Here is a 13,418-nt window from a genome sequence, read left to right as displayed (position 1 = left end):
ACCTGTTCCATCACCTTCCCTGGCACCAAGGTCAGGCTGACAGGCCTGTAGTTCCCTGGGTCCTCCTTACAAACCTTCTTATAGATGGGTATCTCATTAGCAAGTCTCCAGTCAGCCGAGACCTCTCCAGATGACCATGACCACTGATAGATGATGGAAAGCGGCCCAGCAATCACATCCACCAGCTCCCTCAGCACCCTTGGGTGGATCCCATCTAGCCCCATGGACTTGTGACAGTTCAGGTGGAGCCGCAGGTCTCTAACTGTTTCCACCTGAACTGTGGGGGGTTTCTTCTGCTCCCCATCCCAGACTTCCAGGTCAGGAGGCTGAGTACTCCGAGGATAAGTTGTCTGGCTAGTAAAGACAGATGTAAACAAGGCATTAAGAACCTCAGCCTTTTCCTTATCCTCAGTAGTCATGTTCCCCCCTTCATCCAGTAAAGGATGGAGATTCTCCTTGACCCTCCTCTTGCCATTAATATATTTATAAAAACACTTTTTGTTATCCTTAACCATAGTGCCCAAGTTGAGCTCGTGCTGTTCTCGTTGACCCTTCCTGATTTTTTCTCCGCATATCCTGGCAACTTCCTTGTACTCTCCCTGAGTTGCCTGTCCCTTCTTCCACCAGACATAAATTCTCTTTTTCTCCTGGACACTCAGCACAAGTTCCCTGTTCAGCCATACCAATCTTTTTCCCCGCTGGCTCATCTTATGGCACACAGGGACAGCCTGCTCTTGCGCCTTTAAGACTTCTTTCTTGAGGAGCGTCCAGCCTTCCTGGACACCTCTGCCCTTCAGGACTGACTCCCAAGGGACCCTCCCTGCCAGTGTCCCGAACTATTCAAAGTCTGCCTCTGGAAGTCCAAGGTAGCAGTTTTACTGACCCCACTCCTGACTTCACCAATAGAGAACTCTACCATGTCATGGTCACTCTGCCCAAGACAGCTCCTTACCACCACATCTCCCACCAGTCCTTCTCTGTTCATGAGCAGCACGTCTAGCGGGGCACCCCCCTGGTAGACTCACTAACTAGCTGAGTCAGAAAGCTGTCTTCCAGGCACTCCAGGAACCTCCTAGACTACTTCCTCAGGGCTGTACTGTATTTCCAGCATATGTCTGGTAAGTTAAGGTCCTCCATGAGGACAGGCGCTGGTGATTGAGCAACTTCCGACAGGTATTTATAGAACGTCTCGTCCGCCTCTTCATCCTGGTTTGGCGGTCTATAACAGACCCCCACCAGGACGTCTGCCTTGTTGGCCAACCCCGTGATCCTTATCCACAAGGACTCTATCATTTCCAACCCTGAACTCAACAGCATAAAAACACTCTCTAATATAGAGAGCCATGCCACTCCCTTTCTTAGTTGTCTGTCCCTTCTGAGGAGCTTGTAGCCACCCACTGCAGCACTCCTGTCATGGGAGTGGTCCTACCACGTTTCAGTGATGGTGACTACGTCATAGTTTGCCTGCCACACAATAGCTTCCAGCTCCTCCTGTTTGTTGCCCATGCTGTGTGCATTGGTGTAGATGCACTTCAGTTTCACTATTGCCCTCACCCCCAACCCTGGGACTGCTCCCCCAGGCTCATCTGTATTGAGCCTCATCTTCCCCTCGTCCCCCTTCATACCTAGTTTAAAGCCCTCTCGATGAGCCCTGCCAACTCCTGGGCTAGAATCCATTTCCCTCTTTGAGACAGGTGGGACCCATTGGCAGTCATCAGGCCAGGTGTCGAGTAAACCTCCCCATGATCAAAAACCCCAAAATTCCTGCAATGGCACCAGCCTCTCAGCCATGTATTGATCAGCTGGGCCTTCCAGGCCCACTCAGTATCCCTCCCTGCCACTAAAGGGAGAGAGAAAAACACCACCTGCACACCCACTCCCTCCAGTAACTGCCCCAGTCCCCTGAAGTCCCCTTTGATAGCCTGCAGGCTTCTCTCAGCAATTTCATCACTGCCAGCGTGAATTATCAGTAAGGGGTAATAATTAAAGGGGCTAACAAGGTCAGGAAGTTTCCTGGTAATGTCCCTGGCCTAAGCCCCCAGGTAGGCAGCAGAATTCCTTACGGATAGGGTCTGGCCAACATAATGGAGCCCTCTGTTCCCCTCAGAAGGGAGTCGCCTACAACTATTACCCTTCTTCCTTTCTTGGTGGAGGCAGTCTTGAGGTGTGGAGTCAACTTCCTTGCCCTGGACAACCCCCTGTGTGGACTTTCCCCCACATCCTCACCACCCTGTCCCTCAAGCTCCATGGCCTCCAACCTATTGTGTAAGGGCACCTGGGGAGGTGAGGTGGGTAGGGAGGGGGCCCACCTGTGATGCTGAGCAGGTAACTGTTTCCATTCCTCTCCATCTCTCAGGTCCCTTCCCTCTGCCTGACAGCAACAGGGCACAGGGTCCACCACTATTTGGGGCAAATCACCACAGTGCCTTTCTGTCAGGCATGGCAGGGAGTGACTCTACCAGTCTAACTCTTGCTCACACTCCCTGATGGTCCTTAATCTCTCCACTTCCTCCTTGAGCTCTGCCACCAGGCTGACGAGATCGTTCACCTGCTCACGGAGGCAGGATCGCCACCACCCTCCCTTGGCAGAAATGTACTCAGGCACTCTCTGCAGCCAGAGACCTGAACAGCCGCATTTTGGGGCAGGCACTCAGTCTGGTTTGCCACAGTCTTTGTGGTGAGCACTTTCTGCCCGATGGGAGGCCATGGCTGGGTTTGCCACCTGGACGGCAGCCAGTAGGTGAGTCAGTCTCCTGAGTGGGGATGGATACTCAGCCCTCCCTGTGCTCCCAGTTCACCGTACTCCTGGTTGCCATGCTCCCCAGTGGCCACATTTGTAGGACAGAGGGGCGGGGGCTCCTGGTTCTGCCCAAGCTTCTTCAGTCTCCCTCACGAGGGCTGCTGGGGCCTGGCAGCTCCCTCAGCTGCCTCCAGTGGCCTCCATGCAGGAAACCCCCTGCACATCATGATCTCCTGCTCTGCTGCAGAACGCATCTGCCCCGGAGCTGATAGCTTCAGCATAAACATAACCAGTTTTAAGTTGTTAGTAACTCAGATCTCCAAAAAGTTGGTGATGTGTTTTTCTGGGGTGTGGAGGAGAGTGGAAGCAGCAAGAGACAACTGATAAACGGTTTGCTACATCCTTCAGGAAACTTGATCTGCCAAGCTACCAAACATCTGTATTCCGAAAATCTATCTCAAACAGCATAATCATAATGCCTAGTAACTTTAGCAAAATATAGCTTAATGTCATATATGAAATTCCAATCCAAAACATGTCATCGTTTCGTAATTTCACTTACCAACTACACATGCAGTTCCACTGTCTTCTGAGTTATTCTATTCACCTGCTAAGAGTACAAGTAATGTCATGTAATGTGGCAGGATATTTTTCCTGACTAAGTGCAGTGCAGATATGAGTCTTACAGGAAGTAGCATGAGTGGGTTCCTGTGGGCTGGTAGGATGTGCCAGCTTTGTCACTGGTAGTTGCCGGTGTGTAACAACTTAGACTTCCCAAGAGAACCTGTAAAATGTTAATACTTAATTCAACAGCCCAACATCATAATCTCCTCAGAGAAGTAAACAAATTAAAGTGAAACAGAGACAACATGACCTTGGATAAGTTGCCTCAGCAACCCGTGCCACTTCTTACTCCCAACTGTAGCTGCTGTGTCTATTATTTTACAGGCTTCTCAGTACAAGGCACTTACCTGTTTACATGGCATTAGCTTAGAGCCTCCTGCAGCAAGGACAGTGCAAGAAACAACTACTGGCATAAAGTTTTCACATGAAAAGTTTTACAAATTTCTTTTCATCCGCCTTTGCAAAACAGCATTAACAAAGCAGTAGCAAATCTCTAACAGAGCATAAGCACACTAATGTAAAGGAATGGAAATTCCAAATGTATCTAGAATTGGAAAGAGGAACAAAGCTGTTCGAACTGAAAAGTGCTAAGACATAACAGGTGAAATAGTTGCCTTGGTGAGATTCTTCATTGGGCCTCAGTGACCATAGAAATGTCTGCAGAATTATATACTTCAGCCTACAAGTAGGATTGTTTATGCTTCCCACAATAGCTTAAATTCTATGCTAAAGATTGTATCTCCATTACGTGATTTGAACACTTAAGACAAACTTTAAAAAAATAAAAATAAAAATATGTCTCAATGACCATCTTCAATAGTTTTCAAATAAATTACATTTATTGTCTGCTGTCAGCACCAATCATATACACACTACACGTAATCAATCTTTTCCTTCTGCCTCAAGATATAAATAACTTGATATCCACAAACTTTTTTTTTCCTCTTAACAAACTGTTCCTGGGAAACAGGTCCCACAGTTGGGATATTTTTCTCCCTTTTTTTGACAGACCATACATGAAGATAAGAACCCTGTTGGGATGCTGAATAGCCTATCTCTGTACAGTGTTGCTCTAAACATATGGCTCTAAAATTCAGAACAGATATATCATTGGTGAAGTCCAGATAATTGATTCATAAGTCAGCTGCATCAGGCAGGTTTTTTGATGGTATCTTTATAAATAGGCTGGTGCTTTCAATGTGCCTGATGGTATCTCTCATATTGACATGAAAGGCATTTGGAGGTTGGAATATGCTAGTTATACAACTTGTATTCTTGGTGCGGTTCATGGGGGCTGTTAGCCTCTCAGAACACTACTACAAATATTCTGGTAATTATCTCTTGTAGATTTACACTTTTTAGCTTTCAGTCTTCTAGTGTTTTACTGAATTGTGTGAAATACTTTTGAGTTCTAAAATTTCATGTTCTAAAGAAAAAGCATGGTCATTATTCAAAATGAACATGAATAAAAATAGTTCATGACTTAAAATCAACAAAACATAATTTGACTCATCAAAAGACTCTTGAATTTCCCTGTTATGTTTTTGTGCTTTTGTACCTGCCTTTCAGTTCTCTTGTTTTTAAAACTCACAAAAAAAAAAAAAAAAAAAGATTGTATGACTCAGTAGAAAACATCACAACATCCTCTGGAAATGGTAGGTTAATGGACTTATATATTCCCTACTCAGTGAAATTTTGCACCAAATAGTACAGGCAGAAACAAACAAACAAACAAACAAACATACAAACAGTTACTGTAGTTCACTCTAAGCAAACAAAAGTACTGGCCACCCCCCATATGACTTGATTTACAAACTTTAAAAGCAAAAGCAAGATTAATAGGTGACAGAATTCCCTTAATTTAGAGGAGGAATTGCCTTTCAGGAGCTGTGTGCACAACGCCCGTAGGCTGCTTTGAAAACTCTTATCTATATTCTTCATTTTGAAAGAGGAGATGTCAGTGGTAAAACTGATAAGGTTTTTTTCCTCCTTCTTAAAGATAGGCACTTAATATTGACCACATGTATACATACTCACTCACTCTGCTCTATATAAATTTGTCTACATATAATTATAATTATATCTAAGCTCTCCTGACAGAAAGAAAACCACTGTAACAGAAAAAAAGAATTAGAGAGAAGGGGATCTAATAAAAATGAGGTATATCCACATCTCCTGGGTTGATTAACTGAAAAAAAAATGCACATCTTAAAAAAAAAAATGTTATTCCCTCAATGTCCTGGCTATGCACATTTTGTACATCACTTCTCTGACATTTTCAATTATTCCATGACATAAATAAAATGAAACAGTATCTGGTATGCTGAGACATCTTACCTAACACTGTTCATGCATGAAAACACTCACCAGTATTTCAAATTGTATAACTTCAGTGGATCCTGAACATACAGTTAAAAATTTGTAAATCCAGAAGGCTTAGATTGCCCTTGCACCTCACTTGCACTAATGGGGAAGACACCCAAGGATCCATGTGCCCCAGCAGAAAAACACTTTAAACATTTACAGGGACAAGGTGTAATGAAAATCATGGGTTCGGAGGCCTACTGGCATCCAAAACTCTGCCCCAGTTAAGAGTTTCATAGTGGTGTTGGGAAACCTCAACGAATGCTTCAGGTGAAAGCAGGCTGTATACCTCTCCTTTGTTATTATACACCAGCTATGCAGAAAGTACATGCTCATAGCTCACCTGAGATAAGCTACTAAGATATTCCACTAATTAAATTCAGCGTTACAACTTGCACAATAAATGGACAGCGACTTCTTTGAGGATGACGTACATACAGACAGGCTCAGCCACCACGTCTGCAGCTGTAAACAAGCTGGGGCAATGGCTGAGGCATGGCCTCCCCTCAGTGCACACATGCCTCATGCCAGCTCGCGCCAGGCCAGGGCCTTGTGGAGGCAGGAGGGGCCATGTCGGGGCCTGTTCAGCCATAGTCCTCAGGCAACAAGGAGGCCACCTCTACTACAGGGGCATTGTTTTCCCCCAAGGCTAAGCTGATGTTTTCCCACAACTTGCCAGAGGAACAGCAACAGCCCTTCATCAGGTAGGATGAATCCCTCCCTCTCCTACCAGAGGACATGATGAGGGGAGTTTTGCACACTCACCTGCCTCAGAATGGTTTGCGGTGCCCCGCTGCACTCCCCTCTCTGGGCAGCCGCACACTTCTGCCTGTGGAAGAGGCTGATTAAAATAATAGCAAAAGTTGTTTTTCCCTCACTGCTCCATAATGTATCTCTTCACAAAAGCCTCTCAAACAGACCATGACAAGAAAACAAGGACATTTTAACAAGGGGGAAAATAACTGATAGACTGTTGTTGTTCTGGTTGTTGTTAAGTTCACACAGCAAATGGAAAACTCGGAAGGTGGCTTCAAAGTGGCCTTTTCCCCCCACCTGATAGCATCTTTTAAACACCTGTGGTGCTTAATTTTAATGAAATCTCCTATCCTGGGCATTATAATAAGGACAAAGAATTTCTTTGCTGCTGATAGAATGAAAATATTTGTTTTAAATGAACAAACATGTCTATGGATAGTGATTCTCAAAACTCTGGAGTTAATATTTCACCTCATTAATCTGTCTTTTTCTCTAATTTAGAGTTGCAAAGAGTGTGGTTTAGCAGGATAAAAGTTAATTTTTCATCCTAGTCATAAATGGAGCCTCTAAAGCCAGTTTATTACATCAAATCTACAGAGGATAAAACACCTTCTGTTCTAATATTTCTATTTTCAGTACACACACTGATTTCCAATCACAGAAACATATATAAACACACACACACAGATGTAAACGCCTCTCTAAACAGCCCCTTAACTTGCTACCCTAGCTAGTGTTTATACTATGCACAGGAAATTATACAACTTTAACTCAAGATTATCAATGTACGTATTGAAATCTTTTCACAAGAAACTTGAGAAACAAGCCACTTCTACTGTGCACAGCAAACAGTTTAAAGGCTTCAGTTTGCATATCTACACAAGTTTAGGAAGGGTGAGAGAAGACACTTGGTGTGGCCATCTGTGCTGCAGAGGGTCATGATGGACTCTAAACCCATCCTTCCTCCCAAAAACTTGCAGAAGTGGCAGTCAGGAAACTCTTTTTCCCTGTGTTTATCCAACCTGAATCTTTTTGGTTGAACTTCCCAAGTGGGAAAAAAAAAACTTCAGGGCTAAAACCTTCAGATAAAATAAAACCACCATTGCCACGTTGTATACTGAAAAGGGGTGGAGAGAAATGCCAAACCTGTTTGCTGAACCATGAGTTGGTCCCTTTGTCTGCATTATGAAATGCTTTCCTTGCAAACACTTCAGAAGTAAGTCCGCCTCCTCAAACCTCCATTTAAAAGGATTATATGCAGAACTCAACACAGGCAGGGGTGCTGAGCCCTCGCATTCAGCTTCCCCAGCAGGAGGTAAGTTCCAGCATGGCAATGAATTTAAATGGACTTCCTATTTTCATAGAAACAATAAAAAGAAGTAAGGCAGAGAGAGAAATGTTATTTACACAGGTCAGAACTGGATGAGAAGTTATCTAAATAGGAATAGGCAGCTGAAGAAAATAAGACTTGTGAGAAAGACCACAAGATTGTAAAAGTTTAGGCCTTCTCTACATTGTGAGTTTACTCCTTTTGCTCCACTGAGACCACTGAATAGGGTAAAAGACAGCTTATTTGTATTCTTCTCTTTTGTCAGCACCTCAGATTCTTCTTTTCTCTAATAGCTCATGCTCAACATTTAAAAATATTTAAAACCAAATTCAGCTAACAAATTTTTAACCACTCCAAAACAGTAAACTGAGGGGAAAGTCCCATAGAATGACACCAGTAGAGAAGAGTAGGCTATGTTAAGGTTTTATGTCCTACTGTTTTCTCATCAGTCTCTAGTTCTCCCAGTTTTACGTCCATACTTCAGATTATAAACGTGTGCTCATTTTCCAAAGGGACCACCTCCTCCCAGTGGTTAGCATTTACATGTTTTGAAGATTAAAGGCCAAACGAAGGCTTTTTAACAGAGCATTTGCACACCAAAATTATTCTATTGATGTAAATCTACTCATTACCAAAAACTGACTGGCATGGAAGTATAACATAACTAAGAGAGAACTGTAATACTTGATTAGACACTCTGACTTTTAGGCCCACCTAATGTTATCACAGAATCACAAAACGGTTTGGGTTGGAAGAGACATTAAAGAGCATCTAGTTCCAAACCCCTGCTATGGGCAGGGACACCTTCCACTAGACCAGGAAGGTGTGGCCACGAAGCCACATCCAACATGGCCTTAAATATTTTTATTTATTTATTTATTATTTATTTATTTATTTATTTATTTATTTTTAATCCACAACTTCTCTGGGCAACCTGTTCCAGTTCCTCACTACCCTCATAGTAAAGCATTTCTTCTTTATATCTAGTCTAAATCGACCCTCTTTTAGTTTAAACCCATTACCCCTTGTCCAATCACTACATTCCCTGAGTCCCTCTCCTGTTTTCTTGTAGGCCTTCTTTAGGTACTGTAAGACTGCTATTATGCCTCCCCAGAGCCTTTTCGTCTCCAGGATGAACAACTTCAGCTCTCTCAGCCTGTCTTCATAGAAGAGGTGGTGCCCAGCCCTTTGATCATCTTTGTGGCCCTCCTCTGGACTTGCTCCAATAGGTCCATGTCCTTCTTATACACATGGACACAGAGCTGAACACGGTACGCTAGGTAGGGTATAATGAGAGCAGAGCAGAAGGGGAGAATCACCTCCCTTGCCCTGCTGGCTACACTTCTTTTGATGCAGCCCAGGATGCAGTTGGCTTTCTGGGCTGCAAATGCACATTTCTGGCTCATGTTGAGCTTCTTGTCAACCAACACCCCCAGGCCTTTCTCCTCAGGGCTGCTCTCAATCCATTCTCTGACCAGCCTGTATTTGTGCTTGGGATTGTCCTGGCACAGGTGCAGGATGTTGCACTTGGCTTTGTTGAACAGCATGAGGTGTGCCCAGGCCCACCTCTCAAGCCCGTCAAGGTCCCTTTGGATGGCATCCCTTCCCTCCAGCTTGTTGACCACACCACACAGTGTGATATCACTGGGATACTTGCTGAGGGTGCACATTATACTAATGTTGCTCCAATATAACTGTGTATCTTGAGGAGGTTATATATCTATGAAAGAACTCTAGTTGTATTTATATCTTTATATATGAATGAAAGATATTAGTAAAGATCCAGAAAACAGAAATAATGAGAAATCATATTTTAGTCACCCTATTTTAGATTGGTGACAAATAAAATGTTTCAGTGCAGAAAGCACGCAAATTTGTCACAGAGTCTAAAATGTAAATGAAATACTCACTCACTTGTACACTTTCACTTTTCAAAGTGTAAGCTGTTTTTAAACTTATACAATCAGTTGACCGTCTCTGAGAAATGACCCTCATGAGGTATCTGTTAAGGGGCCAACCTCAAATTCTAACAGAAAACTTAGATCCAAAGTGGGCAGTCCTTGTACATGGTACACAAATCTTAGTAAGCAATTATGATGGATATGCTAGGTGCAGGCAGATTAAAACCAGTTTGGGAACTGCTGCAGAACCACCCAGCCATTCTGAAGTGCCTTTTTTGCACCCATGGTTTTAAGTGGACATGCTCTAAGGTGGCAACACAACACCCCACCACACACTGCAGCTTCACTCTGCAGCAGCGCAGAATGACCACTTCACCAAAATTAGGGTGCTGCAACCAGTGTCTTGGCAGCTCATCTGACCTGCCTCCACAATACCAAATTTAGCTCTCTGTTGCAGGAGAACAGTAGGGGCAAGCAAATTGTATGTCATAGTGGGGGCTTTACGTATAGCAATAAGCACTCCTTTTGTTTCAAAGAACTCTGTACTAAAGAAGTTAATCATCTGATCTCCTCTGTCTATTCTGCAATCCAGTTCCTTTCTCTTTCCAGCCTTCCCTTACTTCTTTGTTGGGCCCCTCAGATCCTGAGGTCCTGAGCTGTTGTTTCACCTCATAAAAAGAAATCTTTTCCCTTACTTTCAGTGTTGTCACTATGAGAATAGTGGTACTCACTATCTTTTAGATCTGTTTGTTAGTGGCCTGCTCAGCCAGGGCCCCCAGGGATACACACTGTTATCTCTGTGGTCTATAGTATCTCTTCTGAACTTATGCAACTTGAATTACTGGAGTTCCTGTGTGAAACTTTTCATCCAAAGGACTGGAAACCTTTTCAGACATTATGAACCAGAGGGATACTGTAAGGACAAAGGTAAGTATTTGAAGGCTTCTTTTAGTCCTAGCTACCTAACAAGGAATTCTTCTACTCTCTACCTCACCCTAAGAATTAAAATAAATGTCAGATACAAGTGGAAGCCAATTCCAACTTTGTTTCTGACCCCCACCCCCAACCTCTAGAGAAGGATTCAAGGCTGGAAAAAGGCGCAATCTGGACCACTGATGACCAAGACTTGATCTAATCTTAACTGATTGCATCCTCTAAGCTATGGGATGCTATTGCCAAAGCTATGATTTACACAGGTACACATTTTTTCTCCTCTGTACCTTATAGTGCTTCTAAGACTACATTACAATACCTGAGTGTCTCACAGTCTATGACACATTTAATGCTAACAACATCTCTGTGAGGGATGGAGGTGCCATAGTTCTCATTTCATAGATGGGTAACTGGGGCACATTGCAAACTAGGGCCTTGTCTAAGAGTTACATCAGCAGGTAAGTCTCCAAGTAGAGACAACTATAACAGAGTAAGGATATCCACAGAGATGATTATGTCAGCATAAGTACATTAGAAAAATATTATGATAATTAATAGTTAAATAAATAATAATCAAAATAATTAAGGTATAATATATTAGAAAATTCCTCAGTGCAGCCACTACCCTCCATAACATCCACAGTGTTACAAGGGAAGAAATAAATAAGTGCCCTAGCCTAGCACTTTTTCAGTGCCTGAGCCAGCTTTCCTCTTGTGTATCATAACATCAATGAAACCAGTCTCACAGGAACTCTTCTGAGAATACTTGCCACAGTACAGCAGAAAGCTGGCATGAAGAGGCTTCAGCCTCCATGACTCAGTACTGCTGCGGCAGTACTCTTTGCTGCTACTTCCTTTCCTATCTCTGAGCACGTATCTCAAGTATCAGCACTCATGGCTCTCTTGTGACAACAAAGGCTTGGGCTACATCAGTCCAAGGATTATTGTTTTTATTCTGCCTGATTGAAAGAGTCTGTACACCAGTGGTCCTTCTTTTGGGGGAAGTTTTAATAACTATATGCAGTGGCAAAGGACTCCTCAAAAATCTAAGTGGGTCAGGACTGAGGTTTTTTTTTTTTTTTCCTCTTGCAAGAGCAAATGTAATAGGGATAATCTTACTTGGAAAAAAAAAAAGGCAATTTTCAAAAATATCTAGTTTACAAAGCCTTATCACATCTTGATGAGTGATGGCTGTAGCTTTTTCGGTTTCCTACTCCCCATGGTGGTCCTGGGTCTCATACAACTCCTTCTCTTTTGAAGGATGGTCCCTTTAGTCCCATTAGGGTATGCTGTTCTCTGCTGGCAGGCTTTCTCCTGCTCTGGCCAGGGAGAGGGAAAATCTTCAAAGTTAATAATTCTGGCATTATCCCTTCATAATCCTTCCCAGTATGAATATTACATTTGCTGTTTTCCAGTCAGATGGTACCACTGTTGGCTCAGTTGGTTTATTAAAACTTCTTTCTACTGGACATGTTCAGACATCCAACATTTCTGGTACAATTTTGGAGTGGAAATTATCTAGTCCTGCTAACCTGATATTATTTTATTTGCTTCCAACCTAGATGAATACATTTCTGTTTCAGGCCCTCATTCCCAGCAGTTATTTTTCTTTTGCCTCCATATTTTATAGCAGTATCCTCCCTTGAAACTAGTAGAAATTATTCATCAAGATTTTGAGATCTACCCAGAGAAGCTTCTGAGTTTTTTGAAAGATGCATGATTCAAAACATTTTTTTTCTGCTCCTGAAGAATTAAAGCAGTATATTTTGGTAGTAGGCACTGCTATAAGCACAGTATCATACAGTTCACGTAAACCATCACAGCTCCAAATTCATCAGAAACACTAGACTATCCAAATGCTTTCTTTAGAGCATCCGAGGAAAAAAAGACACAAACACAAAGCTTTTTTTTTTTCACTCAGAAGACAGTAAGGTAGGAATACTACCACCATCATCACCAGCATGATCATTTAGGATTTGTTTCTATGTTGGTTTTGGTTTTAGATATGAAAAATCGTGAAATAAAGTACAAAACTATCAAATGGCAAACTATAGCCACGTGAAATAGAAATCTGACAAGGAACCAAAATTCAAGTCGGTGTTTCTATAAGTAGGCTTACAAAAGCTGTTGGCTCTGTACTTTCAAAATTTTTGCAGAAAATTAGGGTATGGCAGATTCCCATTTTCCAAAGGCTAATCATCTTTTTACTGAAAAAAAATATTATATAAACATATTTTATTGTTGTTAATGGGAAGATTTAATTCGGCTACTTAATTTATATACTTGACTAATGCAGGGACAAATATTTGTACTCAGAAATATGCTGAAGCTTGAGAAAAATAATTGAAATAGCAATATATTAATGAATATTTCTGGTATGGCATCATTCAAAGAAAATACATGTAATAACATCACCAATCCTTAATTAGTTTAAAAAAAAAAAGCGCTAAGAGCCCAAAACAATAGATATATATTAGATATATATTTGTCTTTCTTTTTATGCATGAGATAATATTTATTGCACTTATATAAATGCTTTGTTAATTGAATTTTTGTTTCTATAAAAAAAGTGTCAGTAATTAAAAAACCTGGGACCAAATTTCCTTTAAAGGTTCATGAACATTTTGTCACACCTGATGTGAATTTCAAGTTCCAGATGAAAACAAAAACCTGAACATGTTCCATGCAGCTTCTTGTTTCATCACAAACATTTCTCATAGCTTCAGTAGATAGGCAAGAACCCCTTTAGCACTAGCTTTCTTAATCAGAC

The 13,418-nt window shown here is 42.2% G+C and overlaps 1 protein-coding gene across 1 annotated transcript in view; it reads right to left on the bottom strand.

Annotated features, from left to right (window-relative positions):
* PIK3C2G (phosphatidylinositol-4-phosphate 3-kinase catalytic subunit type 2 gamma) overlaps positions 1–3,863 on the bottom strand; it is a 323,563-nt gene extending 319,700 nt beyond the window's left edge. Inside the window, exon 1 of the mRNA XM_083808728.1 lies at positions 3,303–3,863. The gene's annotated coding sequence lies outside the window, so the exon portion shown is untranslated. The remainder of the gene's footprint in view (positions 1–3,302) is intronic.
* Positions 3,864–13,418: the final 9,555 nt, after the last annotated feature.

This window comes from Anser anser (assembly GCF_964211835.1).
Source record: "Anser anser genome assembly, chromosome: 1".
NCBI lineage: Eukaryota > Metazoa > Chordata > Aves > Anseriformes > Anatidae > Anser > Anser anser.
This window is presented reverse-complemented; position numbering and strand designations above follow the sequence as displayed.